Source organism: Lissotriton helveticus, chromosome 4_1, assembly GCF_964261635.1.
Source record: "Lissotriton helveticus chromosome 4_1, aLisHel1.1, whole genome shotgun sequence".
Classification (NCBI taxonomy): Eukaryota; Metazoa; Chordata; class Amphibia; order Caudata; family Salamandridae; genus Lissotriton; species Lissotriton helveticus.
Window position 1 is genome coordinate 683708631 of NC_136063.1, and position 27663 is coordinate 683736293.

The following is a 27663-nucleotide window of genomic DNA, read 5'->3' on the forward strand; positions in this document are numbered from 1 at the left end:
CCCACAAAGCACTGCACATTGCAATTCAAGATGAAGATTTTCCCTCCTTTAGAATAAGAGCTGGCTAAAGCAACCTACTGGTGTGGATCATTTCCATTAACACTCCCCCTCCTGCTAATTCCATTGCCGTTCTTGCCATCTGGCTTGCGGTAATGGAAGAGGGGGTAGGCCTGGCTGGTATTTCTTACTGCTCTGCTCTTTGAAGCCCTAGATGATTTACTATTTCTGACCTCTCCTCTGCAGCTGCAGAGCTCGAAAACATTTCACCCTCCCCTTTACGTTTTTTTCCTTTGCAAGGGTCTGCATATAAGTTGGCATACAAGAACATAGCTGACTTTGACCATTAGGATGTGCATTGTACACTAAAAACACACCTTTTGGCATGCTCATTACACTCCTTAACTGATGACATGTGAAAAAAGACTGTATACAAAGATCAGATCATGGAGCAGTGTGACACCTGCTTGCAATCTCACTCTACCTAATGAGACAGGGAGGTGTGAGCTACTCGCATCTGGTTGGAAAGCTGAGCTGCCTCAGTCTCTGGCCAAGCTATTCAGGTGCAGCAGTTCCTTCTTGCAGGAAGTTGCTGTTATCCATTTATTGGAATAGCTTGTTGAGGTGAGCTTACTCACTTCCTGTCCCAATTCAAGATGTATGATCTCTAGGTTTCCTTTGGATTAGAGCATTTCATCATGGCACAATATCCTGCTTGGATCATAATAAAGAGGCAATTTTGTGACACGTACTGCATCGCAAAGTTGTTGGAGTCCTTTGATGGTTCCACTCTCTTAAGGAACTCTTCTAGCTTTCTCCTTGTTACTCTTCCTATTGTAATCTCTTTATCCTCGTTCCTTTGAAAATTCTTCTGTTGGAGATTCAACTTTCTACTCCAAAAAGTGTGATTTTACTAGCAGTCACCAACTCTTCACACATCATTCTATCAAGTGAAGGGACAGTGGCTAGTTCAAGGAATTGCCCTTATCTTGGACAAGCCAGGGACAAGCCCCAGAAGAGTCTCTCTTGTCCAGCCTTGACAACAGCCCTGGTGAGTGCCCTTTTGGATACGGAAGGGGTCTGAGGTTTAGCCATTGATATATATATATATATGACCGGTCGCCAGTAGGTAGTTATAGTTAAAACCTTGTTTCCGTTGGAAATCTGCAACATTCTATTTTAAATAACTTTGGCGCCGGTGGACGAATCTTCGCGAATTTCTCCAAGAAAATGGCCTGATCCGCTCCGCTCCTTCCCCGAAAGTTTGGGGGTGATTCGTGAAGCGGGGGCAAAGAAAAAAGGGGGGTCCCTAAGAGTGTTTTCCCCATGCAATTTTCCATAGGACCTTTGGGCAGGGCTAGAGCCCGAACGGCTGTACGGAATTACACCAAATTTGGCAAAAAGGTAGAGTTCGGTTCGCAGATGACCCTTTTTGTTGAATGGGGTTAATCCATTCAGTATTTCCTGAGAAAATCATAAGTAAAATCATAAGTATATCTAGAGGAGCTTATGTTACTCGGTACAGTTCGCGTACAGTACACGTACCTTCCCGAGCACGAGCTGCCTGCTAATTGGCTGTCAACTGTCTGTCAACACTCCAAACCAGGAAGTGTTGGCAGCCATCTTGTGCCTCGGTAGAACCGAGGCATAAGAAAGCTGAAACCAAATGCGCAAAACACGTTAAGGGGGCAGGGTAGCCACATCCTGACCCCCTAGGCCTGCTCAGGGGGTGCCACAAGGACCCTCGAGGCCCCCCAATTTTTTTTTTTAATCACGGCGTACACGCACGGTACGCGTACCCCGCGAGAAAGAAAAAAAACCTGGTGTGCTTTTTTTAATATTAGCCCCCGGGGGGACCAAATCCCTGGGGCATATTTTATAAAAAGTGTGGGGGGTCCCCAATCCCCCCACACTGCCCCGGGGTACCGCCACCCCCGGGGCAAAGATATTATGCTAGCGGGGGCATAGAGCCCCCCGCAGCCCCGGGGACCGCCACCCCGGGGTTCTGTTGTTAGTGATGGGGGGCCTTAGAGCCCTGGGGACCGCCACCCCCCAGGGCTTTAATATTGAATATTGGGGGTTCGTTACGGACTCCCTAGCCCCGGGGACCACCACCCCCGGGGCTTTTCTATGTTGGGAGGGAGGCGCACGGCCACCCTCCTGGAGCCTTGTGTGGCCCTGGGGACTGCCACCTCCCCAGGGCCGGCTCCTGCAGTGTCCCGGGGTGCCTACCCTCGGGACACTGCTGTTTGTTATGGTAGGCTCACACCCAACAATAACAAACTTTTTTTTTTCGTCAGAGAGAGCAGCATGTTAGCTGCTCTCTCTCACGAAAAGCAATGCCGGCTCCCGAAGGACGCAGGGAGCCGGCTGGGACCAAGGGGTCTTTGGGGCTCCCCCCACGGTCCCCAACGTTCTATTTTAGCCCCGGGGGAAGGGGTCCCTGGGGATTATAAAAAATTAGTAATAGACGCGATTTTTTCTTTGAATAGATTTAAGGTACGCGTACCATGCTCGCACGTACGACGTACGGTGCAAAGTCTGTAAGACGTTCCATAAGCGTACCTAAGGTAGAAAAAGTACAATATTTTAAGATATTTATGAAGTGTATGTGTTTATATGTTAGGTGGCTCTAAAAAGAGCCTTTGTGTTTAGTGGGAGATTTTAGTATCTACAGGTAAGTACCGATGCAGAGTCTAAAGTTCAAGAGGAAGACTGTTCCCCTCATTTGTAAAATGTACACCATTTCTCCTATAGATGTCATGCATATTGAAGCACATATTGTTATGGTAAATGGACCCCATTCTATAGTCTCGGAGAAATGCAGAAACAGATTTATTCACATGTTTTCTAGCTTTCTCAATCTGTGGACAAAATTGATTGGACCAGTTCCATTTTTGCCTTTGACATATATGAAAATAGACAAAGGTAGTTTTGGGGAAAAGTGACATCAGTTCTGTAAAGGTGTCCAGGCCTACCCCAGTCAAAGTGCCCAGATCATTGCCACCACAGTGCACAATTATGAGGTGAGGGTGTTGGAGATGCATAAAGGATTTCACCAATGGCGTCAATTGATGCCACTTTAACCCTCTCTGTCCAATCCATTTAATGTCTAAGTTTGGTAAACCTAGGTCTTTGTGAATTTCTTTCTGTTGTGTGTACATTTCACTCCAGAAAATATAGCTTTGTCCCACATCCCCACACTGTAAGCATGTTGAAGAGAGGTCTTGATGCACTCAGATGGTCTCTGTAAACTAAAGGGTAGTTTGAAGATTTTTTTTTTCTAAAACGGTGGATAAGTGGAGTTTTTAAAAAAAGCAAAGAAGTGATTGGTTGTTTGAAATGTTACTTGGTAGAAAAGTAGGGTGCAATTTTCTGTTTTTTAAAAGCCTGTCATTTATTGGTTAAGAAAAAGTGATAGAAAAGAACATTACTTATTATAAGCTGGTATATTGAGAAGTCAAGCACACTTGCTGTTTTGATTTGCAACAATGTATGATGAACTTTTCACCTGTGTGCTCAGTTAGGTGTTCCCTGAAGTGTTTCTATGGTAACTGGCAGAATATGGTTGGGGGATGGGTTGAAAGTTTTGACAGTTGGAAAGGGTTCAAAAGTTCAACCAATAGAAAAGTGTGTTTCATTTTGATTTAATGTGGGAATAAATGTGATTTGTTATTTATTTGTATATGTGTGTGGCTTGAATGTGTAGATTGACAGGAAATGTTTCCTGTTTGCTATATGACTTCCTGATTCTCTTGGGTTAGTTAGGGGGTTTAACAATGATCCTTATTGTCCTTTTTTTTCGGTTTTGTGTGCTTACGGGACGACTTACGCAAGGTAAATTTACCATAAAAAAATAGCCTCTATTACAACTTTTTTATAATCCCCGGGGTTTAAGGAATATTATGGGGGGCCTTCAAGGCCCCCCAAGCCCCGGGGACCTCTACATTTAAAAAAACAAACAAAAAAAACTTGTGTGGGGGGGCTGAAGCCTCCCCACACGCCTCGGGGACCGCCACCTCCCCGGGGCTTTAATATTGAATTTTGGGGGGGTCCGTTGCGGACCCCCCAGCCCCGGGGACCACCACCCCCAGGGCTTTTCTATGTTGGGAGGGGGGCTGCGTGGCCCTCTCCTGGAGCCTTGTGGTGGCCCTGGGGACCGCCACTTCCCCAGGGCCGGCTCCTGTAGTGTCCCGGGGTGCCTACCCCCGGAAAAACTGCTGTTTGTCATGGTAGGGCGAGAGCCTCGCGGCTCCCGTCCTATCATAACAAACTGCTTTTCGTCAGAGACAGCAGCATGTTAGCTGCTCTCTCTGACGAAAAGCAATACCGGCTCCCGAAGGACGCGGGGACCGGCTGGGACCGTGGGGGCTTTGGGGCTCCCCCCACGGTCCCCAACGTTATATTTAAGCCCCGGGGGATGGGGTCCCCAGGGATTATATAAAATTAGTAATAGACGCTATTTTTTTAAACGAAAGATTTACAGTACGCGTACCATGAACGCACCGGAGAACGTACGGTAAACGTCTGTAAGTCTGTAAGACGTCCCATAAGCATACCTAGGATGGAAAACTCAGTAAAAAAATATATTATCAAGTTTATGTGTTGGTTGGTTCTAATTATACCTTTTCTATTTATTGGTACTTATATGTAAGTACTTATGCATAGTCTAAACTTGTTGAGGAGCAGAGTTTTATAGAGTGCTGAACTTTTGACCTCTATTGACAGTTAACTTTTGCATGATCTGCTGGGGGGAGGGTGGAAATTTATGTCAGTTGAACAGGTTTGAAATGTTGAACCAATGGAAATGTGTCTTTGGTTTTGAATTATTGTGTGAAGGAATTTGATTTGTTATTAATGTGTATATATGTGTAAATTGAGAGGGAAAATGTGCCATTTGTTTGGTTCTGCTGCACGCACTGAAGCAGAGAGATTCTGTGTGAGGCTATCTGCTGTGTGAGTGGCATTCTTGTTAATCTTCCAATCAGTTTGTAAGGTGAGTTGATTACTTGTAAGGGAGTGTATGTGTTGTATTTTATTTTTAGTAAGAGCAATGTGTTTATTCCTGTAAAGTTTGTAGAACTATATTCTTAGTTTCTCTGCATTTGGATAAGTATTGTGATAAAATCATTTGGTAAGTTAATGTGTTTAGTTAGTCACCTTTGTGCAATAAAGTGCAGTACTAAGACATGTAGAATATGTGCAGTCACTTTTTTAGTTGTAGAATATTTAATAGTGTTGCTTCTGTAGAATTAGGCTTGTGTCATAAATCTACAATTTTGTAGTCAGTATAGATAGACTGCTGCATACACTGTTGGGCAGATTTACAAGCCCCTTGGGCCTTTTTTGTGGGAGAGGTGTGGCGCCGCGGCCAGGGTGACTGACGCTGGAATCTGGGGACCACGGTTCGATCCCCGGCTCCGGCGGCAGGTTAGCCCAGCACCATGCGACTCTGGGCAATAGCTCGCTTAATCTTCCCGACGGCCCCTAGTGCCTAGAGACCCTTACGGGTGATTGTGCGCTTTACAAATGTGGACTTTTTTCTATTGTGTCACATGAACTTGCTAAAATGTTTTAGTGTGGTAAATGTGTTTTAGTGAAATGTATGGTTTACATTTTTCTGTCTAGAATCACACTGAGCGTCTGTGTAAATTAAAGAATTACACATGCCCCTCTTCACATAATGTCTGCTGTCTCTCTCAGATTCTACTTCTCTCTGCTTATAGTGTACCCTCTCTTCTGATATTGCCCTTCTTTTCTTCTTTTAATTTGTCTTTGTTGACAGTGCCACTTTTTCTCATACTCAGTCATGTTCTTTTAGTCCCCCTCTGTCCTTAGTGTCTCCTTCTGTTTCCTAATAGTGCCCCTTCTTTTTTTAGTCTCACCCCTGACATCTTATTCTTCTCTTTCTTATCATATGTCTCTCCTAATTATTTTCCAGTCAGTACATATAGAGTGCTGCATATATTCTTGGGCAGATTTACAAACCTCTTGGGTCTCTTTCTTGTTCTATTGTGTTTCCTTTTTGTATGTAATGTGGCCCAAAAAAATAATGGTGCAAATTGGTAAAGTATTAGCAAAATGAGTCAGGATTGTCTACTGAAATGTACTGGTCATATACATGGTATATGTTTAGGTAATAGAATGTTTTAGTGTGGTAAATGTGTTTTGGTGAAATGTATGGTTTACATTTTTCTGTCTAAAATCACACTGAGCGTCTGTGTAAATTAAAGAATTACACTTGCCCCTTTTTCCATAATGTCTGCTGTCTCTCTCACAGTCTACATCTCTCTGCTTATAGTGTCTCATCTATTTTGTTATTTCCCTTCTTTCCTTCTTTTAATTTCTCTTTGTTGACAGTGCCACTTTTTCTCATACTCTATCCTGTTCTTTAAGTCGCTGTCTCTTCTTATTGTCTCCTTCTGTTTCCTAATAGTGCCCCTTCTTTTTTTAGTCTCACCTCTGGCATCTTATTCCTCTCTTTCTTATCATATGCCTCTCTTATTTATTTCCCAGTCAGTATATATAGAGTGCTGCATATATTCTTGGGCAGATTTGAAAGCCTCTTGGGACTCTTTCTTGTTCTATTGTGTTTCCTTTTTGGGTGTAATGTGGCCCTTAAAAATAATGGTGTAAATTGGAAATGTATTTGCAAAATGAGTCACGATTGTCTTTTTAAATGTACTGGTCATATACATGGAATGTGTTTACTTGCTAAAATGTTTTAGTGTGATAAATGTATTTTAGTGAAATGTATGGATTACATTTCTCTGTCTAGAATCACACTGAGCGTCTGTATAAATTAAAGAATTACACTTGCCCCTTTTTCCATAATGTCTGCTGTCTCTCTCACAGTCTACCTCTGTCTGCTTATACTGTCCCCTCTCTTCTGATATTTCCCTTCTTTCCTTCTTTTAATTTGTCTTTGTTGACAGTGCCACTTTTTCTCATACTCCCTCCTGTTCTTTTAGTCCCCCTCTGTCCTTATTGTCTCCTTCGGTTTCGTAATAGTGCCCCTTCTTTTTTAAGTCTCACCTCTGATATCTTATTCCTCTCTTTCTTATCATATGTCTCTCTTAATTATTTTCCAGTCAGTATATATAGAGTGCTGCATATATTCTTGGGCAGATTTACAAGCCTCTTCGGTCTCTTTCTTGTTCTATTGTGTTTCATTTTTAGATGTAATGTGGCCCAAAAAAATAATGGTGCAAATTGGTAATGTATTTGCAAAATGAGTCAGGATTGTCTACTGAAATGTACCGGTCATATAAATGGAATGTGTTTAGTTAATAAAATGTATTAGTGTGGTAATGTGTTTTTTTGAATTGTATGGTTTAAATGTTTCTGTCTACAATCACACTGAGCGTCTGTGTAAATTAAAGAATTACATTTGTCCCTTTTTCCATGATGTCTGCTACCTCTCTCACAGTCTACCTCTCTCTGCTTATAGTGTCTCCTCTCTTTTGATATCCTATCCCCATTCTTTCCTTCTTTTAATTTGTCTTTGTTGACAGTGCCACTTTTTCTCATACTCTCTCCTGTTCTTTTAGTCGCCCTTAGTCCTTATTGTCTCCTTCTGTTTCCTAATATTGCCCCTTCTTTTTTTAGTCTCACCTCTGACATCTTATTCCTCTCTTTCTTATCATATGTCTCTCTTAATTATTTTCCAGTCAGTATATATAGAGTGCTGCATATATTCTTGGGCAGTTTTACGATCCTCTTGGGCCTCTTTCTTGTTCTATTGTGTCTTATTTTTGGATGTAATGTTGGCAAAAAAGTAATGCAGGAAATTGGAAATGTGTCTTCTGCTTTGTGTATGCAAATGCTGGGGGATACCACAGGTACCCCTTATTTGCACCCTCAATTATACCTGCACTCTGGGGGTCTGCAGGGGGCTCCCACAGTAAAGACTACATGTCTTTCTGTGGCAGAATCACTGCTACTGAAAAGCATATGCAGAGGTCTATCATGATATGTCTGGTGGTGTATATTAGACACCGCCACTATATTATACCCTTTCCACACTGGTTGTAAGGCAAGCAGGGCAGAAAAGCGGTGGATGGTCTTTCCGACTGCTGTAGATTCTCTAGCCATGCAAATATGGTGGGGAGTCATTCTGGTAGAGTTGGTGAGTGGATTGCTCCTGTCAGGCTGGCAGTGGGTACCGCCAGTCTGGTAAGGGAAAGCTGCCCACCATCCTAATGGGTCCCTTAGTGTCTCTTTGTCTTTATTGTCTTGTCTGTTTCCTAATAGTCCCACTTCTTTTTATACTCCCTTGTATGTAAATGTAAATGTTTTTGTACTTGTATAGCGCACAGCTACCCGCAGTGGGTTTCCCGGCGCTTGTACGAATACCGCAAGGGAACCCTTCCTGGCTTTCTCTGTGAAGTGTCCACTCCTGGGCATCCCTCGCGTTGTGGGGGCCGTTGTGGAGACTAAGCAAGCTATTGCCCAGAGTTGTAGCGTGGGACCCATGATCAGAACAGGCACTGAGGCGAGAATATCTGGTCAGGGGAATTAATGAGCCCGAAACGCGCCGAGGCGGGAATCGAACCCTGGTCCCTGGCCAGAGCTCTGCATCGAGGTCTGCCTGCTCTAACCATTGAGCCACACTTCTCCAATTGTCTAACTACTTTTTATACTTTCCCCCCTGTCCCCTCATATTCTGTGTCTTACTTCTAATACTATCCCTTCTGTCCTCATACTGTCACCTTTCTCCTCCTCATTATCTCTTCATATTTTCCAGTCTTTTTATTCTATATTTATCCCCTTATACTGCAGTGTTTGCTTATATCCTCTTTTCTATTTATATTTCCTATTGTGTCATAGTTCTCTTTCTCTCGTTGGAAGTCCTTCTATTTTCATACTCTTATGTTTGTTGTCATAATATCTCCTCTCTTTTTATAAATTATATAATAGTGTATTTTATTTATTTATTTTTGTAAAGTGAAATATATTTTTAATGATAGATTATTTTCATTACCACTGAAAAAAAATCATCATGCCTACAAAAATAGCAAACAAGAAACAACGCAGGAAATCAGATTATTTAAAGAAAAGTTATCTACAACATTTCACTGAACAACTATGTGTTAAGAAAAAAAAAGTCATGGTAAGAAAACTAAGATTTTTTTGCGAAGATTGTCAACCACTAATAGTAGTGTGGGCAAAGCAAAAAATACAATCACTGTTTCTACTACTAAGAGAAAAGAGGAGAACCATGGAAAGACTTCTGAAAAAAATGTAAATAGTAAAAGATGAAAAAATCAATATAAGGAAATAAGGAAGAAGACGTATTTTAATAGAATTTTGAAAAACCTAACTAAGGTAATAAAGAATTGTAAGAAGAAAACTGCATTTCATAAGAAGAGAAAATGTATTGTGAATGTAGTTGAGAAAGCTTTTGAGTTAAAAAAAACCTTTTTATTTTACTAATCAATAGAATTCGATCACTTCATAAGTCAATCCATTTAATGAAGAGCAAAAGTAAATGGAGAAGAGTAATTAATAGAAGTACTTTTTCTGAAGTTTGTTTGGGTGAATGGAAACATAGTTCAAGTTCTGAGCCTTTTTTTAATGAGGAGAGTTATTTTCAGAGTAATGAGTTGTTGCATGCAGTTGACACTACAGGTCGTGCTTATGAGGTTAAAAATCGTTGTCCTATTGAGAAAGTGAAAATTGTTCCTAGAAATTTAGAATAGGTGTTAGCTGATGAAGTTTTGGGGAGACGTCCTAAAGCTCCAGTGTACACTTGGAATTGCAGTAGTATTTGTAGTGTACAGCAGGAATCTATTGATTTTTTACACAATTTGTTACGTAACTATACTAAGAAAAGTGTTAAACAAAAGATTAAGATGTTGCAAGGTTTAGACCCTTGCAGAGTGAGAAAAAATACTGGTTTGCAAGGACATTCTTTGGCTTGTCTCTCTAAAAAAGTATGTAGAAGTGTTTTTCACCATTTCAGGATGTTGGCAGTACATCATACTGAAATGAGGAAATTAGTCAGAACGTTGAAAGTCCAGCTCTAATGTTAAAGAATTTGAACAGTGCTCTTTTGCATGGATCTGTGTCAGATGTAAAGAATGTTTGTGATGAAATTCAGGTTAGTTACTTTGGTGCAGAAGAAGGTAGTGCAGAAATTGATACGTTAGTAGAAGGAAATGTAGAAGAGAATGTACAACATTGTAGTACAGAAAAATTTGAGCAAGAAATTACAAATTTCAAGGTGATTTCAGGTGAAACACCAAATTATTCTTGTATTTGTTGTTGACGTACTCATTATAAAAATCAGACTAGGAATGTTGATTTGTATTTAAACTGAGAAAAGGAAAATAATAAGGAGTGGATAGAATTTGTAACTTATTTGTTGGTAGAGAATACTTTTGATTTGGGTTGTAATCAGTGTATTTGTAAATATTGTTATAACAAATTAGACGATAATAAAATGCCTGCTAGAGCTGTGCATAATAATTTTGAGTTGATAAAAATTCCTTCTGAACTGGTGGATTTAAATACCTATGAGTCTATTCTTAATCAATGTGTCCATCCTTTTCAGGCTATTGTTCGTATGGAGCCTAAGACAGGGAAATTGCCTCCTTCAGATTTACAGAGAGGATTAAAGGGAAGAGTTGTGTATTTGCCATTAGATTTAAAGAAAATATTGAAACTGTTGGTGTAGGAAATGTAGAAGATAAACCTTTAGTTATTCTTGTTAATGGCGTACCTAGAAAGAATAAGAAAATCTGGCAGGAATTAGTGGATGTTAGGAAAGTAAAAAAGGCAACGTTGTATCTGATGAAATATAATCAATATTATAAAGACGTGTTTATGAGTGAAGAAGAAATAACAGTAGAACAAGATAGTGACTTGCCATCTGGACAAATTGAAAAAGTGGATGTGTCCAGAACTGAAGAAATATATGAACATTACAGTGTTCATCCACTGCATTCCAAAGAAGTGATGGGGAATACTATACAGTTATTCCACATGAAAGAAGCAAAGGGAAGTCCCATTAGTGTATGGGGAAAAAAGCTTGGAAGCTCGTTGTTTCCCTCATTTGTTTCCTACAGGATAAGGAGGAGGATATGATGACCGACCTGTGCAGATTCCTGCATCTGAATACCGGACATTAAGATTGTATGCAGAAGATCCAAGATTTCGACACCGTATTCCGTATTTGTTTCATCTTTTGTTTGAGAGTGATTTGTCTGAACTTTCTTATGCAGGAAACCATATATTGAAAACAGGTGTACATCTGAAAATATTTCGGCAAAGGAATTTATGGATAAAGTACACCAGAAAGATAATGTTTTGGAATCTCAGCTGATTAATCTCATGGCTTGTCAGCGTGGTACTAATGAGTACTGGTACCGTCGTCATGGAGAACCTAAATGAATGTTAAGGAACTTAGGAACTCATACATGGTTCCTTACTCTAAGCTGTGCTGAATATGCTTGGGATGATTTACTTCAATTTCTTCGAGAGGCAAATCCAAATATAATAAATATTGAATACAGTTTTAAACAACCTTTATTGCTCTCTGTCAATGAATGAACACAGCCTGTAGCCTACAACCCCGGGGGCCGGCGGCAGAGTATCTTCGAATCCGAAACAAGAAACTTTACAGTAGCATGACACAGCCATTAAGCCGACAACCCTGGGGCCCGGTGGCAATCTGTACAGTTAGAAATCAAGTCTCTGCGGCCATTGCAAATGTAATGGAGCATCCCTGCCCCTCTTCAATCTGTAGCATACTGGAGGAATCCCTCAGCAAGCATTTGTCAATCCCCACTAGGTGCTATTATATTCATGTAGTGTTCCCGTCTAGTGTAGAGCGTGCAGCATGTATGAACTATCCCCTCCCCCCAACTACCCTGCGCAAGTCCGCCCCCTCCCTGTGTACTTCCCGTAGAGGTGTTGCAGGGTTTCTGTACTCACACAGAACTGTGCACAGAGGAGTGGAACCTCGGCAAATTAGGATGTCCCAAAACTTACCTTAGCAACCAACTCACCCCTTACCGAGCTAGCTACAGTGTCTCATTGGACATTTCAAACACCCAATGTTTAGACAAACCAGAACATGAACTTACAGTACCTCAGGGTACGTGGGACTCATGAACACTCTTTCGTTATATTATCATTACAAACCAGAACATGGAGTAAAGAAGACACATGTGCATTTGAAATGTTTATTTACTAATGCCGTCTTCTCAGGCGCAGTATCTTTGATAATACAAGTATACTTATTATCAGTAGCAAAATTATCAGCATAGTTACTAAGACATAAAAAGCGAATGGTGACAGCATGTTAACATGCTGTAATGAATAAGAGTTAACAACACTTATATCTCACCCTCCCTGACACATATATTATATTATTAGCTAAGAAGGTCTCTTTGGGTTGTTTTAGGGCGGGCCCATACCTTAGTGTCCTAGCATGAAGGAATCACATCAGCATACACCAGCTCTCTCTGCATGTGCACCGCATCAAGTGTGTTAACAATTCTCGTGCAAAGCAATATCAATCCCGCCTCAAGCCCAAGTTGGCAAAGGCTGCACTTGTGTTATGACTATGAAGGCGTGGAGATCAGACCTCATAACAATTCCATATCGTGTTGCTCCTGAAACTTCAGCACTCTCCGTGCAGACATGTTTTATTAAACAAAGCAGATATCAGAGCAATAACATATTATTCTCACATTCACCACGGCAAACTACTAGGTTGAAAGCTAAGTCAACAAATAAGGGTCGTGTGCAGAAGTTGCAAGAAAGGAAAAATGGCGTTTAAATCTCAAACGTACCTATGCTAACTTAACACGATATAGGGATATATAGGAGCTATACAACACCCCCCCATGATCCGAGAACGGACTAAATAAGATAACAGAAGTGCCATCACATGAGAGCAGAATCCAATTATAAACGAGCATGAATAAAAATCCAATTTATAAAAACTAATGCTAAAAAATATCCCACAAGTATACTGTGGCTCAAGCCAATAGGCAAGCAAAAATAAAATGTCTTGACCAAAAGTCAATAAAATCAAGGATTTGCTATCAATCAGCATGCCAATTTGAGGCAGTGTCTATGATAAGACTGTATATGAAAAGTAAGCTGCAACAGCCTCCAGGAGGAAGTCACTGTCCTCATCCGAAAACAGTTCAGCCATCCAATTTAAAAGATGAAAGGAACATACGTGATCTTCCAGCACCGGATCCTCTATAACCATCAGAGGACAACTCGGTGGGTTTTCAAGAAAACTTCGTTCCAAGAAACTTTGCGCTGCCGACAACACATCCCAGGGACCCATTAGTCCATGTGCCACCGCCAAGGCCATAATCCTTTCGTCAGAACAAACCAACTCGTGAGCAATGATAGGACTCATTAGTTGATCAAAATCGACGTCAGCAGATATTGGTCCGCAGAGACACAAATCAATGGCCCAAAGGAAATCACAGGTCAGGCAGCGAAATACAGGCTGGACACAGGTGAAATAGGAGAACCGAAAAGATAATCCAAAAGCCGTGCTTAGAGTCGCCAACGGCAGTGTGCCATAATAATCAAGCATGCGGTTGCGAAACCGCGTCAGTAGCAGCTGAGCGTGGTCTTGCACAGGAAGGGCATCCATATTTAAAAAGGCAGAAAACCACCAATGCGCCAGCCGCTAATGCAAGTAAAAACGGGAACCCTCCAAATAAGGATGAAAAAATAGAATGGAAGAAGGCAGGGATGACTCCAAAAATCTTCTCAAAGGAAGTCACGAGACCACCGCTAACAACTTTAAAAAAATGTGCTAGGCCCGTTGTGGAGGATGCGTTAAAGATAGAACGGACCATGGCTCCGAAATGCAAAGGCAAATCAGTGTTTAAAAGAGCCTGAACCTCCGTACGGGTGTTAGCAATGTGAAGCACGAAAGTTTCACGGGCCGAGCTCAAGGCCACCTCTTTCTGGGACAATAGAGCTCTTATTCTAGCCATGCCGCTGAATTCTGCTCCCAAGGTCGGTATCTGTGGCCAAATGGAAGACTCCCTATGTTCACGTGTGGGAGGATAAAGAACATTTCTGCAGCAAATAACTCGCTCACTAACGGTTACTATGAAAGCTATACCTTTAATTAAACCACAACAGTTTTCATTATTGAGCATTAAATAACTACCATTCTCTAACAATTTAAACGTGGGGATGATAACAGGAACTGGCGTGCCCTGTAAAACGCAAGCCATATTCGGTCGGTCCTTGTTACATGAACCGTGTAACTGTATGTGTCTGCACATTAAAGAATGATCTGGCGTCTCAGTACACTCATCCCCTGTTAGATAAACTTCTTGTTCATCCTTGAAACATCTGTATGTGTATGGGAGTGACCAGACCTCATGAAGAAAACCGCTACCTAAGGGCTCAAAACGACCTATTGTCACATATTTCATACAATTTGAAAACTTATATAAAGCAAAAGGCAGCGTTATTAAACCGTGGATAAGCCACGTAGCAGCAGTGGCTTCTGCCACAGAAAAAGGTAAAGATTCCAACCTTTCAATATGTAGCATAGAAAAGGAAGCATCACGCATTGAAAGCAAGCGTTGTTTGTCTGTCAAATTAAACGGTGCAAATAAAGAGGAAACGTTCATGTATCCCCAGGGAACTTTACCCATTTTCAGAGTCTGAAGTGTCCATGCAAACTGCATGATTGAACGTAATTGATTTTGACCATGGTATAATACAGACACTTCATCATGCACAATATCAACAACAGACGACACAATATTATCTAATGTGTAAATTCTAGAGGAAAGCACGTTAATGCTATTGTCAACAACTGCAAGCACTTTCTCAAGATTCGCCTGATCAATAGCCCTAAGGCGTGAAGCAGCCTCAATCTGTGAGAGTTTCCAAATTTCATTGTAAACACCATATAACCACCTTTTCGACCTGCCACTAGCTGGGCCTTTAATGAAATCATTCAAATCCACGTCTGCATTCAGTCTGGAAAGGTGATATTTAACCGCAGGTAAAGTTGAATGTTTCAGCCAAGCTTGACACAACTTGCCCACAGAGTAAGAGGTGACAGTATGAATCAAAACGGGGATCAGATCTAACAGTCTTAAAACCGTCAGTTATATTTAAAAATCTTTTTTGGCAAGAATCAGCACTACGGTGCCAAAGCAGCCAACCCTTGGGATTCATACTGGAAATGTTAAAGGAGGAATTCAGAAGCAGAGCCTGTATTTCTCTAATGGACAATTTAGTAAAATTACTCCAATTCTCATATTCCTCCAACTCCGGGAAAGACGGGGTGTTTAACCTTTTAGATGTAGCCAATCCAAAGCATGTGGTCTGGGAAATGGTTTCATTTAAAAACCACATATGATTTGGGATGAGACATGCACGGTGCAAAGCCTCAGTGCCTTGTACCTGCCAGGCTCTTGAGCCCCAAACTGATTTAAGGTCTATGGTATCCTTCCATAACTCATACCCTCCAGAAACTAATTGATCCAGGAAAGCCTTTGAATATAACAATTTTGTATTTGTAAGTCGAACCTTGGACTGTGGCTGTTTGTGTAATTTAAAATAAAAGGACTCGGGATTGGACTGATTAAAGTCAGTGAAATAAGTATACTTTTTAAGAAACGTTTCTGAACTCCCTTGTGTTGGTGCTGGGCAATGTTCCCACTGAGTAAAATTAACCGCATCCCTTCGGGAAGATGTCTTGTGTAAGAAGTGATTGCCATAATGTTGGAAACAGAACAATTCACCATAATTAGCAGATTCTAAATATAAATCCTCAGCATCAAAAGCAGCATAGTATTTCAAATCAGAAAACAAACTTTCCACAGCATTAACATCCCAATCATCAGAACGAATGTTTTGTTTCACCACATCCCCCATATTAACTCTTAGTACATTAGGAACATTAACGACTTCCGTTGGGCCATGAATCTGAAAACGAACTGCATCCCACGCGATTCCATCCAGAACGGGCCATGCTGTGATGTTAACCAAAGTCAAGTCTCTTTTTAATCTGTGTGTAGAATGTGAAGAGGAAAGCGGAGCCAATGTTCCATTTAAATGAGTAATGCAAGTTCTCTCCTCGACATAGTGTCCATTCATAATCCGAAAAAAATAAAACACAAAACCAATTGACATAAAAAGGTAAACCGAAAAAAGGACCAGCCAAATGTATATCCAAGGAGGAATCAAAAAATGTTTTTTAAACAGGCTCGCATATACCGCAATTTGAGAGGGTTTTTTCGAGGCAAGGGAGGCAGAGTCAAATGAAAATCTGGATTCCGTGGCTAAACGAGCTTGCAGGTCAGGCATGGACAAATCAGTGGGGTATGTATAGTCTGTCTCATCAAGGTTAGTTCCTGGCAAATCATTTAATAATGGACTGGAAACAGCAGGTAATTCTATGGCCACTTCAGGTTCAGTATTAGAGGCAGTGGGCATAATTGAATTTCTCACAATGGAAGGACAATGGAAGGACAGGAAACTGCCGGTGTCATGCTAAGAAGAATCGGCCACTCTGTGTATCTTGACATTGTCAATAGAAATAAACCTGTTTTCCTTACGACCTGGAAGTGGTGGTAAAATGACTGTTCTTGTGCCCTTCACTCCAAGCACAGGGACTGGAGCTCGATAGGAGGGACCAAACTCTTTCTTGTTGTCGATCTTCTCACGAACCAGTTCTCCAACTTGGGGTAGCCAGCCAACTACCGGGATCTGCAACGCATCATCCGAAGTGGAGGGCAAATGTTCCTTTGCAAGACTGTCTCTGGTCTTTTGTAGATTCTGTAAAACATTGCAATGTTCATCTGCGTCAAAGGAAGTGGCGCGAACCACCGAGTCTAGACCGTCAAGGTCAGGGACGTACATCTTGATGCCAAAGAGCATTTCGTATGGGGTCCGCCCACCCAGAGACCTTCTAGGGAGATTATTAAGAGCACGCTGCACGCCATAGAGGTGAGCCAGCCAGTTTCTGCCAGTGCCTATAACTCGGGCTGTCAAAGATTGCTTTAAATCACGGTTCATTCGTTCAACTACACTATTACCCTCGGGTCTGTAGGGTGACGAAAACTTGACTTGGACCCCCATCGAAGTCATGGCATCCTTATATGCCTTAGAGGCGAAAGCCGGACCCTGATCCGAATGGAAGGTACCACAGGCAAAAATCCCTATAAAGATACGCAAATCTCTGATGACAGTCCGTGAATCAGCGCTGCGATGTGGCCATACCCACACAAAGCGTGTGCATGAGTCAACTGCTACTAAGATGTATTTATACGCAGTATCAGATGAAAATGGACCGCAGTGATCTAAATAAACACAGCCTAGCGGTTTATTAGAAATGTACAACTGAGTCTGTGGCGGACGCGTAGCAGTTGAAGGTTTAATCTGCTGGCATATGTCACAAAGAAGGACATAATCACGCGTCTGTTTGTACAGTCCCCGCCACCAGAAACGTAATTGTAATTGAGTTACAGTGGCCGAGACGCCCGCATGCGCAGACGCCACACCTTCATGAGCCGCTGTAATCAAGTCTGCTCTGCGATCCGAGTTGGGAATCAGCCGTTCCCCAACATCAGGAATTGTCACAAAAGGAACCTTTTCGGGACTTAAGTGGTATTTATACTTCGAAGGGAATCCCGCAGGATGTTTACTTCCCTTCTCAGAGGCAGCAATCGCTGCCAAGATGTCGCTATCAATCTTGGTTTTAGACCTAGTAACTGCTGCAACTAAGTATGTAGATACTGCTGATTTCGCCGCTTCATCAGCAAGCGAGTTGCCAACAGCGTGAACTCCCACGCGCTGATGACCGAGAGTATGAATCACATAAACGAGTGGCAACATAGCCTTAAGCTCCGCCACTCGAACCCAGATCATTTTATGTTTTATTGTGCTACCCTTGGAATCATGAAAATCATTTTGAATCCAAAAGAACAAGTTTTCATTGTAAGACTGGACACAGTAGTAAGAATCACTTACAATTAGAGTAGTAACACTTGGATCTGCGTACTCCAAAGCTAGTAAGAGAGCACGAAGCTCTGCCAATTGTGCGGTGCAATCGCCCAGGGGCAACGTGTGTACCTCCCTGGAAATGAACTCATCATTCAACATAGCACCGACCACAATGGCGCATGCGGAAACGTAGGCATGTTTAGAGCCATGCGCAACCTGCGCCGACCCATCAGTGTAAATGATGCAATGGAAGTCCAAAGGTCGCATCGCCAGAGGAGCAGGATGAACGAATTCATACTGCAAGTACTCCTGCGACCGTAAGGAAGCGTCAAAAATAAACATGACATCTGCGGATGACAATGACGCAGCCCACTGAATCCACCGAGGGTGCAAAGCCTTTGAATTTGGTACACTGGCTTTCGTGACTGCCTCCAAATGAGGACAGGGTGTTACCACTAGCATGCGTTTCCCCTGTGACAGAGCTCGTTCCTTTAGAATAGCCATCTGTACAGCAGTTAAAACCTTTTCTATGGTGGGAAACCGCATCTCAGCCGAGGTGTACAAGTGTGACTTGTAAGCAATAGGTACTGTGTCACCTTCATTAAAAGTGAGGTATGTGAAACCCACCGTCCCAGGAATTATTCTTATTACCAGGTTGGTGTGGTTATCACGAGTCAGTAAATATTTAGAAGTGAGCAGATCAGCCTGCAAGGATTGCAAAATGGCTGAATGCTCAGGCAGCCAGCATGATTTTGAGAAAGTTGGTTGTATCAAAGCATACAGAGGCTTGATACGCTGGGCATATTCCGGAATGTAAGTCCTACCGAAATTCAAAAAGCCCAGTAAAGACTGTAATTTTTTCAGTGTTGTTGGAGCGCGCAATTGTGCGCACTTCTCTAAGAAGTGAGGAGCCAAACCTCTACCTTCATTGTTGAGCTCATAGCCCAAAAACAACACTGTGTGTTCTGCAATGTGCGATTTTGCTAAGTTGAATTTGTAACCCATGTCTGCGAAGTTGCAAACAAGAGAATTTACACGACACAGATGCTCCCAAATATCGTCGTCTGTGAGATATATGTCATCCACATACGAAAAAGCATCAGGGTCGAGTGCCTCCAGAATAGAGACAATTCGAGCGGTAAATATACCAGGACTATTCTTGTAGCCCATTGGAAGACGCCGGAATTGCTTTTGGACTCCAGCGCTTGTAAAACTGGTCCATTGGGAGCTAAAGCTGTCCAATCTGTGGGCATAAAAACCATTGGATATGTCAAGCGTTGTCTTGAAACGCTTACGCACGAGACTATCCACTAGGGCAGAGCCGTGGGTATTCTGTACTGCACAGTTACGGCAATGCGAGTTTAAATGCCGGTAATCCAAAACCAAACGATATGATCCGTCAGGTTTATTCACAGTAAAAAGGGGATTATTCATCGGTGACACACACGTTTCAATAACTCCCTGATATTCCAATTGTTCAAGGATTTCCGCGACGGAAGATTTAGCTTCACGCCGGATGGGATATTGAGGTTGAGGCTGCGGCTGAGACCGCAAAGGAATCTCGTGGCAAGGCGACAATTTATCCCAACCACATTGGTTACGGTACAGAGCCGGCGCGAGAGCCCGAGCCCACTCTTCTGCAAAATGCTGCGCATGCTCTTTCGAGACAGTGTTCGCGAAACTGGGTAGGATCACCTCCTCCCCTCGCGGCGCCGCGAGCACAAAAGGTGGGGGCCAGTCAGCCTCCGAAAGTAAAATATCATATGTAGAAGACAGATTCTCCCAAAATACACCTTTAACGGTACGCTGTATGTCACCTTCAATTAACAGGACAATTTCATATAGTCTTTCAGGGGGAGCAAGTCTCGTATCCGCTGTTTCTATCACAACGTAGACATCAGTCGCTGTCACCCTCAGTAGTGGACGCAGCGCCTCTCTGACTATGGTTATCTCCGCCGCGCTGTCCAGCAAGGTCAGAGCCCACGTCAGATTCCGAAGCCGCGTTCTCACTATCTGTGGCATATCGATGCGCTGTTAAGGCTGCGACTTTCTTTTTCGCAAACTGCGGACGCCTAGGCGTAGAATCCTCCTGCTTCACTGCGCCGTCCGTCTGGCGGGACTGACCACGTCCTTGTTGGCCACCACGTCCACGTCCACCCCCTCCTCCTCCACCGGTCTTCGGGGCCGATGTGTCCTGAAAGGAACGAGGAGAGCGTTGATCAGAACCCTGAAAACGATCAGGTGATTTAATCATCGCGCGGTCGCGCAAATCATAAACTTTTTCGGGTGGCGCAGGAGATTGTATCGCAGGAAAAGTACCCTGAGTCTGCATTGTCTGCTTCCCCTGTGTCTGTTTTTTAGGCCAATTAGATTTTTTGGACTTGGGCTGGGCATCTGTCACTGCAGATTGTCCCTGTGGTTGTTTTTTCTCCTTCACTGGAAAATATTTCAGACCTCTACTTGTGCGGCCAATTGTTTTATAAGCGGCCACCACAATCTTTGCTAACTGGCGGGGTTTGTCGGCATCGGGCAGAGCAGCCAAAGCATTCGACACCTGAAAGTTAACTGCATCTCCTTTAACATTGGAGAGAATGAGATCACTTACAATCTCAAAAGAACCACACAGGCGCATACCCAATTCAACCGCTGCCTCTGGACCGTGATCATTCTGAACACGTCTAACGATTTCAGGCAGGGCAGTCATAGACGGGGTGCCGAAGCACCTTGTATAAACTGCCGCAAATGTTTTTCCCCAGCTGTCACAGTCAGCAAGTTCAGGAGTAATATCCTTCGGTAGAGTAATCGTCAACATTCTATGTTTATCAGCAGGAGTAGAATTCGGAAAAACCGCCTCCAGTTGATCAAACTTCTCTGCTAGCCAGAATGGGAAGTCATCGTTGTCAACAGGACGTGCACCAAAAACCGAATTTACCATCACTGGATTGAGACGCATTCCGCCTCGTTCCATGGGAGCGGCCGCACCCCCCTGGGGACCACCAGGAAGATGTCGACCGATGTATTGCACTAAAGCACGAATCACGGAAATGGAAACTACATGCAGCCTGCGAATTTCTGCCAGGGTGCAAGCCCCGTGATTCGGGTGCGGGGTAAAGCCACCCAACGCAGGCCAATTAGTACCTGGAATTGAGAGTGGACCTAACCTCGCACGGGACAAAGAGTGGGGGAGGGCGCCATCAAACCAAACTCGATGCTGCCAATGATCAATAGGTATTTCCAATGCCCTGTATGGCGTATATTCAGCCGGGACATCCGAGGCGGTGTAGGAGTGGAACAAACCAGAATTAGCGTCCACAGCCGGAAACGTAACCCAAGAGTAAAACAACTCGTAAGGAAACGCCGGATCTGCACTTACCACGAAAATCACAGCCATCCCATCTACTGGGACCTGGTACGCCTGAAGATGGTTGCGTACCGCTACGCGACTATGCTGCGCAATAGCCACCGCTGCCGCCATTACAGAATTGGAAACAAGAAAACACAAAGAATACTTTGTAGCACAACTGGGTAGTAATTCAAAGAAACCGTTTAAGTAAGAATCAAGCTTGAATAAAGACCTATTTCAAAAAATAGGTAGGTTTCACCAACACCCCGTTTTCCGGAAACGGACGTGAAGGGGTTAAGGCATGAACGATAAACTACTCGAGTGTCATGATATAAGACCACCGAAACCGTTGGGCGCCATGTTGCAGGGTTTCTGTACTCACACAGAACTGTGCACAGAGGAGTGGAACCTCGGCAAATTAGGATGTCCCAAAACTTACCTTAGCAACCAACTCACCCCTTACCGAGCTAGCTACAGTGTCTCATTGGACATTTCAAACACCCAATGTTTAGACAAACCAGAACATGAACTTACAGTACCTCAGGGTACGTGGGACTCATGAACACTCTTTCGTTATATTATCATTACAAACCAGAACATGGAGTAAAGAAGACACATGTGCATTTGAAATGTTTATTTACTAATGCCGTCTTCTCAGGCGCAGTATCTTTGATAATACAAGTATACTTATTATCAGTAGCAAAATTATCAGCATAGTTACTAAGACATAAAAAGCGAATGGTGACAGCATGTTAACATGCTGTAATGAATAAGAGTTAACAACACTTATATCTCACCCTCCCTGACACATATATTATATTATTAGCTAAGAAGGTCTCTTTGGGTTGTTTTAGGGCGGGCCCATACCTTAGTGTCCTAGCATGAAGGAATCACATCAGCATACACCAGCTCTCTCTGCATGTGCACCGCATCAAGTGTGTTAACAATTCTCGTGCAAAGCAATATCAATCCCGCCTCAAGCCCAAGTTGGCAAAGGCTGCACTTGTGTTATGACTATGAAGGCGTGGAGATCAGACCTCATAACAATTCCATATCGTGTTGCTCCTGAAACTTCAGCACTCTCCGTGCAGACATGTTTTATTAAACAAAGCAGATATCAGAGCAATAACATATTATTCTCACATTCACCACGGCAAACTACTAGGTTGAAAGCTAAGTCAACAAATAAGGGTCGTGTGCAGAAGTTGCAAGAAAGGAAAAATGGCGTTTAAATCTCAAACGTACCTATGCTAACTTAACACGATATAGGGATATATAGGAGCTATACAACAGAGGATTAGTGTCCAAGTGCCCCCAGACATCTCTGTGCTGGCTCGGTAATCAAGTAGCAATCTAACTTATGGCTGCAGCCCGACCGTGCTGCATAGCGCAGCACAACCCAGCTCATGTCTCTTGAATGTGGTCATGGCCTATGGGTCTTAGTCTGCCCTCACGAGTCACTGCAAAAACGCCACCCCCTATCTACGTATTGCTCCCATGTGTCATGTCAAGTGCGTAACCTCTAAGCTTGGGTGTGTTGTGTAACCCCAGTGTGTGAGTACGACCTCGCTCTGAACAACTTCCGCAGCAGCGCCCACATCCCCAGCCCTAAAGTGCGTCAGATACAGGCCCCAGAAGTTCTTGGGTTGGGACGTGGGTGAGAGAAGGTCGCTATAAAGCTCAGATTGTGTACAGAAATACAGCATGTCTTTAGCCCATCTTTTGGTCATTGGTAGTGGCCCCCTCATCCAGCACATTGCTACTACTCTCCTGGCTATTAACAAACCCATATCTGTGAGTCGTCTAACTGCTACCGGCAAGTCTCTGGAATAACCTACCAGTGCAAGGGCCGGGTCTGGAGTTAGCTGAAGATTCAGAATCGCGTTTATGGCTGTGAAGATACTGTCCCAATATTGCAGTACCCCCTGGGCAATACCACGCTAGGTGCATAAAATCTGAGACCGGCACGTGGCATCTTTCACATTCAGCAGATTGCCTCAGGCCATATCTGTGAAGGCGTTCTGGGGTGTAATAAACCCTCTGTAGAAACTTAAAATGCACCTAAGTATGCCGACCATTCAGCGACAACTCCTTAGTGTTCGCACAACAGTACCTCCACATGTCATCATTGATTTCGACTTGTAGGTCAGTTTGCCATGCCGTTCTTGCTTTCGTGGGTAGTGGCGCCATGTGCTTCAGAGCGAGTTTGTACAGCTTAGTGATCAACTTCCTGGGGGACTTCGCTCTGATCACGCATGTGAGTTCTGGGACCTCAGGGGGTTCCGCCATGTCAGGACCTAGCAGGTCCGTTAATGCACTATGAACCCTATGATATTGGAAACGGCATAGCCGGGGAGCCTCACTTCCCTCCGTTACAATTTATTCACTTGTTTTCACTGTTCCGTCCACAAATAAGTCTCCCGCCGTCTTGATGTGCAGTTTGTTTAATGCTTGCACCACGCCTTTTTCTCTCATCGGCGCTATCCACAAGGCCGACTCAATGGGCATACTAGGCGAATATAAAAACGCACCCCTACGAGCCTGCAGGAGGGAGTACCATGCATGATTGTTAGCTGTAATGGAGTCCAAGACACCCGTTCTCCGATCCACAGGTCTGAAGACCGTGGCAGGGAGTGGCAGAGGGTCCGCAAAGAGCCGTTCCATGCAGAGGTGGGGGATCCCAGCATCTCCGTGGATCCACGTGTGAAGGTGGGATGCCTGTGCCACTCTGTAATATAATTCTAGATCAGGGGCACCCAGACCGCCCATGTATCACGGCAGTGTAAGCAGAGTCCACTTCGCTCTGGGTTGTTTGCCTCCCCACGCCAGCTTAATCATACGTTGTGTCATGGATTTGAAGAAGGTTTTGGAGAGAACCATTGGAATGGCGCTAAACAGGAAGAGGAATCGGGGAAGGACCACCATTTTCATGATGGCTATACGTCCTAGTAAGGAGAGTGGGAGCTTGCACCACGCTTCCACATCGTCCTCCAGTCTACCATATGCCACTCCGTAGTTCTCTCGTAGTAGGATTTCGACACAACTATCTGATATGTTGGAAAGTTGACTCCTTCATTCCCATGGTATTCCCTGAGTGCACAGGCAAGTGGCTCCGCCACCAGCGCGTATAACAAGGGAGACAATGGGCAGCCCTGTCTAGTACCCCTGCTAATAGGGAGTGAGTCCGTCACCAGATCTCCCAATCGGAGCCTGGCCGTTGGTTTGTGATATAGAACGCCTAGCATTTGGTGAAACGGCTTGCCTAGGCCCATGTGTCGCAATACTCTACTTAAGAATAGCCACTCGACGGAATCGAAGGCCTTCTCCATGTCGAGGAAGACCGCTATGGCCTTAGTGTCCTGCCTAATGTGCTGCATAGTACCTAGTACGGTTCGTATATTATAGGTCAAATTTCTCTCCGGAATGAAACCCGCCTGTTCCAGTGCGACCAGATCTGGAGCCAGAAGTGCAAGGCGAGTGGCTAATACCTTTGCATATAGCTTAGCGGCAACATTCAATAACGAAAGTGGCCTGTAGGAGCCGCACTCATTGGGAGCTTTTCCGGGTTTAAGAATTGTGACTATTAGTGCATCTCTCATTGATCGTGGCATGCTCCCCTCAACGCAGATGTCGTCGAACAGAGTGGACAAATGTGGGAGAAGCTTCTCCTGGAATGCTTTGTAAAATCCCACTGTGAGCCCATCTGCCACTGGAGCACTGCCAGAGCGCCTACCTAACAGGGCCTCCACTATTTCATCTCTCTCTATGGGCTGCATGAGAAACTCCCGGTACGTGTTAGTAAGCATGGGCAGCGATATGTGTTCAAGATAGTCTGAGATGTCATCCGATAGGTCTCCACCCCTGGAGGAGTACAAGTCAGTATATTAGTTCCTAAACTCTGCAGCCATCTCCCTTTCGTCTGTAATTACTTTTCCCCCCGATGTCTTCAACTCCGAGATCTGGGATCTCCCCCTGCTGCCCTTGAGTATTCTAGCTACGAGCGAGCTAGGTCGGTCTCCTTCCCCATACGTTCTTGCGGTGGCATATTTTCCCATGTGTTGTACCTCTCTGTCCGCCTCCTCATTGTATTCGGTGATGAGTTCTTTAATTTCCTCAGCTATTGCTGGGTCCGAGACGTGCCTTTGTCGGTCCTCCAGCACCGTCAGTTTCTTTTCTAACAGTGACAGCCTTTGCCGGATGGATTTAAGGACGCTCGAGTGCTTGGACATAGCTACCCCCTAATGTACACTTTGAAGACCTCCCAGATGGATTGGAAATTGTCTACAGACCCTAAGTTAGCCTAGCTATGATGTCTTTTATCACCAATAAAAAAAATCCTTCTCTTGGAGAGGTTTTGGACTTCTTTTGGAGAAAGGAGTATCAAGCAAGAGGTGCTCCTCACATACACATGCTACTATGGATTAAAGATGCTCCCAAATTTGGAACAGAGTCAGATGATACTGTGATGTCTTTTATTGAAGAATATGCTACATGTGATATACCCAAAAGCACACAGGATAAGGACTTAAGACCACAGGTCTTACGATTCCTAAGCCATCGTTGTGGGAAATACTGTCGTCGAAAGTACAAATCAAAAGACAAATTCTACACCAAATGCCGTTCTGGATTTCCACGACCAGTAATATCGAAAGGAAGAGTGAACAGTTTTATGTCATCTTTGCGACATACTATCACAAGAAAGTCTCCTAAAAATACCTACAACTTAAGAAGAAATGAAGAGTCAAAATACATAAATAATTACAACCCAGTCATTTTGACTATGTGGAATGCTAACATGGATATTAAATATGTTGCAGACAATTCCATTGCTGTTGCTCGATATGTAACATCGTACATAACGAAATCAGAAAAGACAGAATTGAAGGAAATATGGGAAGAGATTTCCCATGAGAAGAGTCTAAGTAAGAAATTATACACTTACAGTTTGAAGATGTTATCTCATCAAGAAATTGGAGCATATGAATGTTCGGATCGCTTATCATCTGCAAGTCAATACTCCAAATCTAGAAGAATCATTTGGGTGAGTCTAGGTCTTGCTGCAACATGAAACTGAGTACTTAAATCCGTACAAGAAATTGAATATTTAGCTGGAAAGGAGCCAGAAAGTACAGATATTATGAAAACAAATATGTTGGATACATATTATCCAAACAGAAGTCACCATCTGGAGAACATTTGTCTCTATGAAGTGTTGCAAAACTATATTTTTAAACGGAATATTATAGAAAACATCAATAATGGTATATATGTGACTGGTTCTGAAGTATGTTTGGTAAAACAAAGAAAAGGACATTTGATTAATCACTGTAAACTGAGTTGCGAAACTCCTGACAAAAGGGAATTTTACTTCTTAGCTCTTTTGCAACTTTTCAAGCCATGGCTTTCAGAATTGGAATTACTTGGAGATTTTGACAGCTATGAAGATTCTTTCAATGGAACTAAAGATAGTATAGAATGTCCTGTTTTTGCTAATTATGTTAAAATGTTGAACGATTAAATTGAACAAAAAGCTACAATTGCAGTTGAGATTGCTAGAGACAGTTCTCAAGACAGTCAATCTTCTGCTCCGTTAAGTCAGGATCCATTAGGAGAACCAATTATTCAAAATGAAGCAGCAACTGCTATGGGAGAGGTGGAAACAGCAATGTATCAAGCTCAAGAAGATGAAAGACATTTAGGAAATTTGGAAGAACAACTTAATGTTGAGCAGAGACAAATATATGAGCAAGTGAGAGAAGAGATTAACCATGGATTACTTCGTGAAAAGAAAGAGTGCTCTTGCTCATTATTTCAACCTATCCGATTGTATGTGAGTGGACAAGCTGGAACAGGAAAAAGTTTCTTAATTAAAGTAATTTCAACTTATTTACACAAAACAACTGATTCATATTTCTTTTGTGTTGTCACTGCTCCAACTGGGTTAGCCGCTCACAATATTAAAGGAATTACTTTACATCGTTTATTAAGGCTACCAGTAGAGCATGAAAATAAATTTGAATACCATAAGCTGTCTGGAGAAGCTTGTTGTGAAGTTTCAAGAGTCTTGAGGAAAATTAAACTTCTGATTATTGATGAGGTAAGCATGGTATCAAACTTAATGCTTGCTTTTGTGCATTTAAGAATGCAGCAAATTCTTAAAACAGAGTATGACGTATTATTCGGAGGAAAACACGTCATAGTTTTTGGAGATCTTCTACAACTTACTCCTGTAAAAGGACAGCCAGTGTTTAAAACACTGTCGCATGAAGATACCAGAAAGTCTTTAGGGAGCATTGGAAATGTAAACATTTGGTCATATTTTGAGTATAAGGAGCTTATTACAAATATGCGACAGGCAAATGGTGCTG

The 27663-nt window shown here is 43.0% G+C and overlaps 1 long non-coding RNA gene across 1 annotated transcript in view; it reads right to left on the reverse strand.

Annotated features, from left to right (window-relative positions):
* The window catches only part of LOC144827297 (uncharacterized), a 167483-nt gene extending 141179 nt beyond the window's left edge, over positions 1-26304 (reverse strand). The window contains exon 1 of the long non-coding RNA XR_013610125.1: positions 26238-26304. This is a non-coding gene — a long non-coding RNA (uncharacterized LOC144827297). The remainder of the gene's footprint in view (positions 1-26237) is intronic.
* Between the last annotated feature and the right edge of the window lie 1359 nt (positions 26305-27663).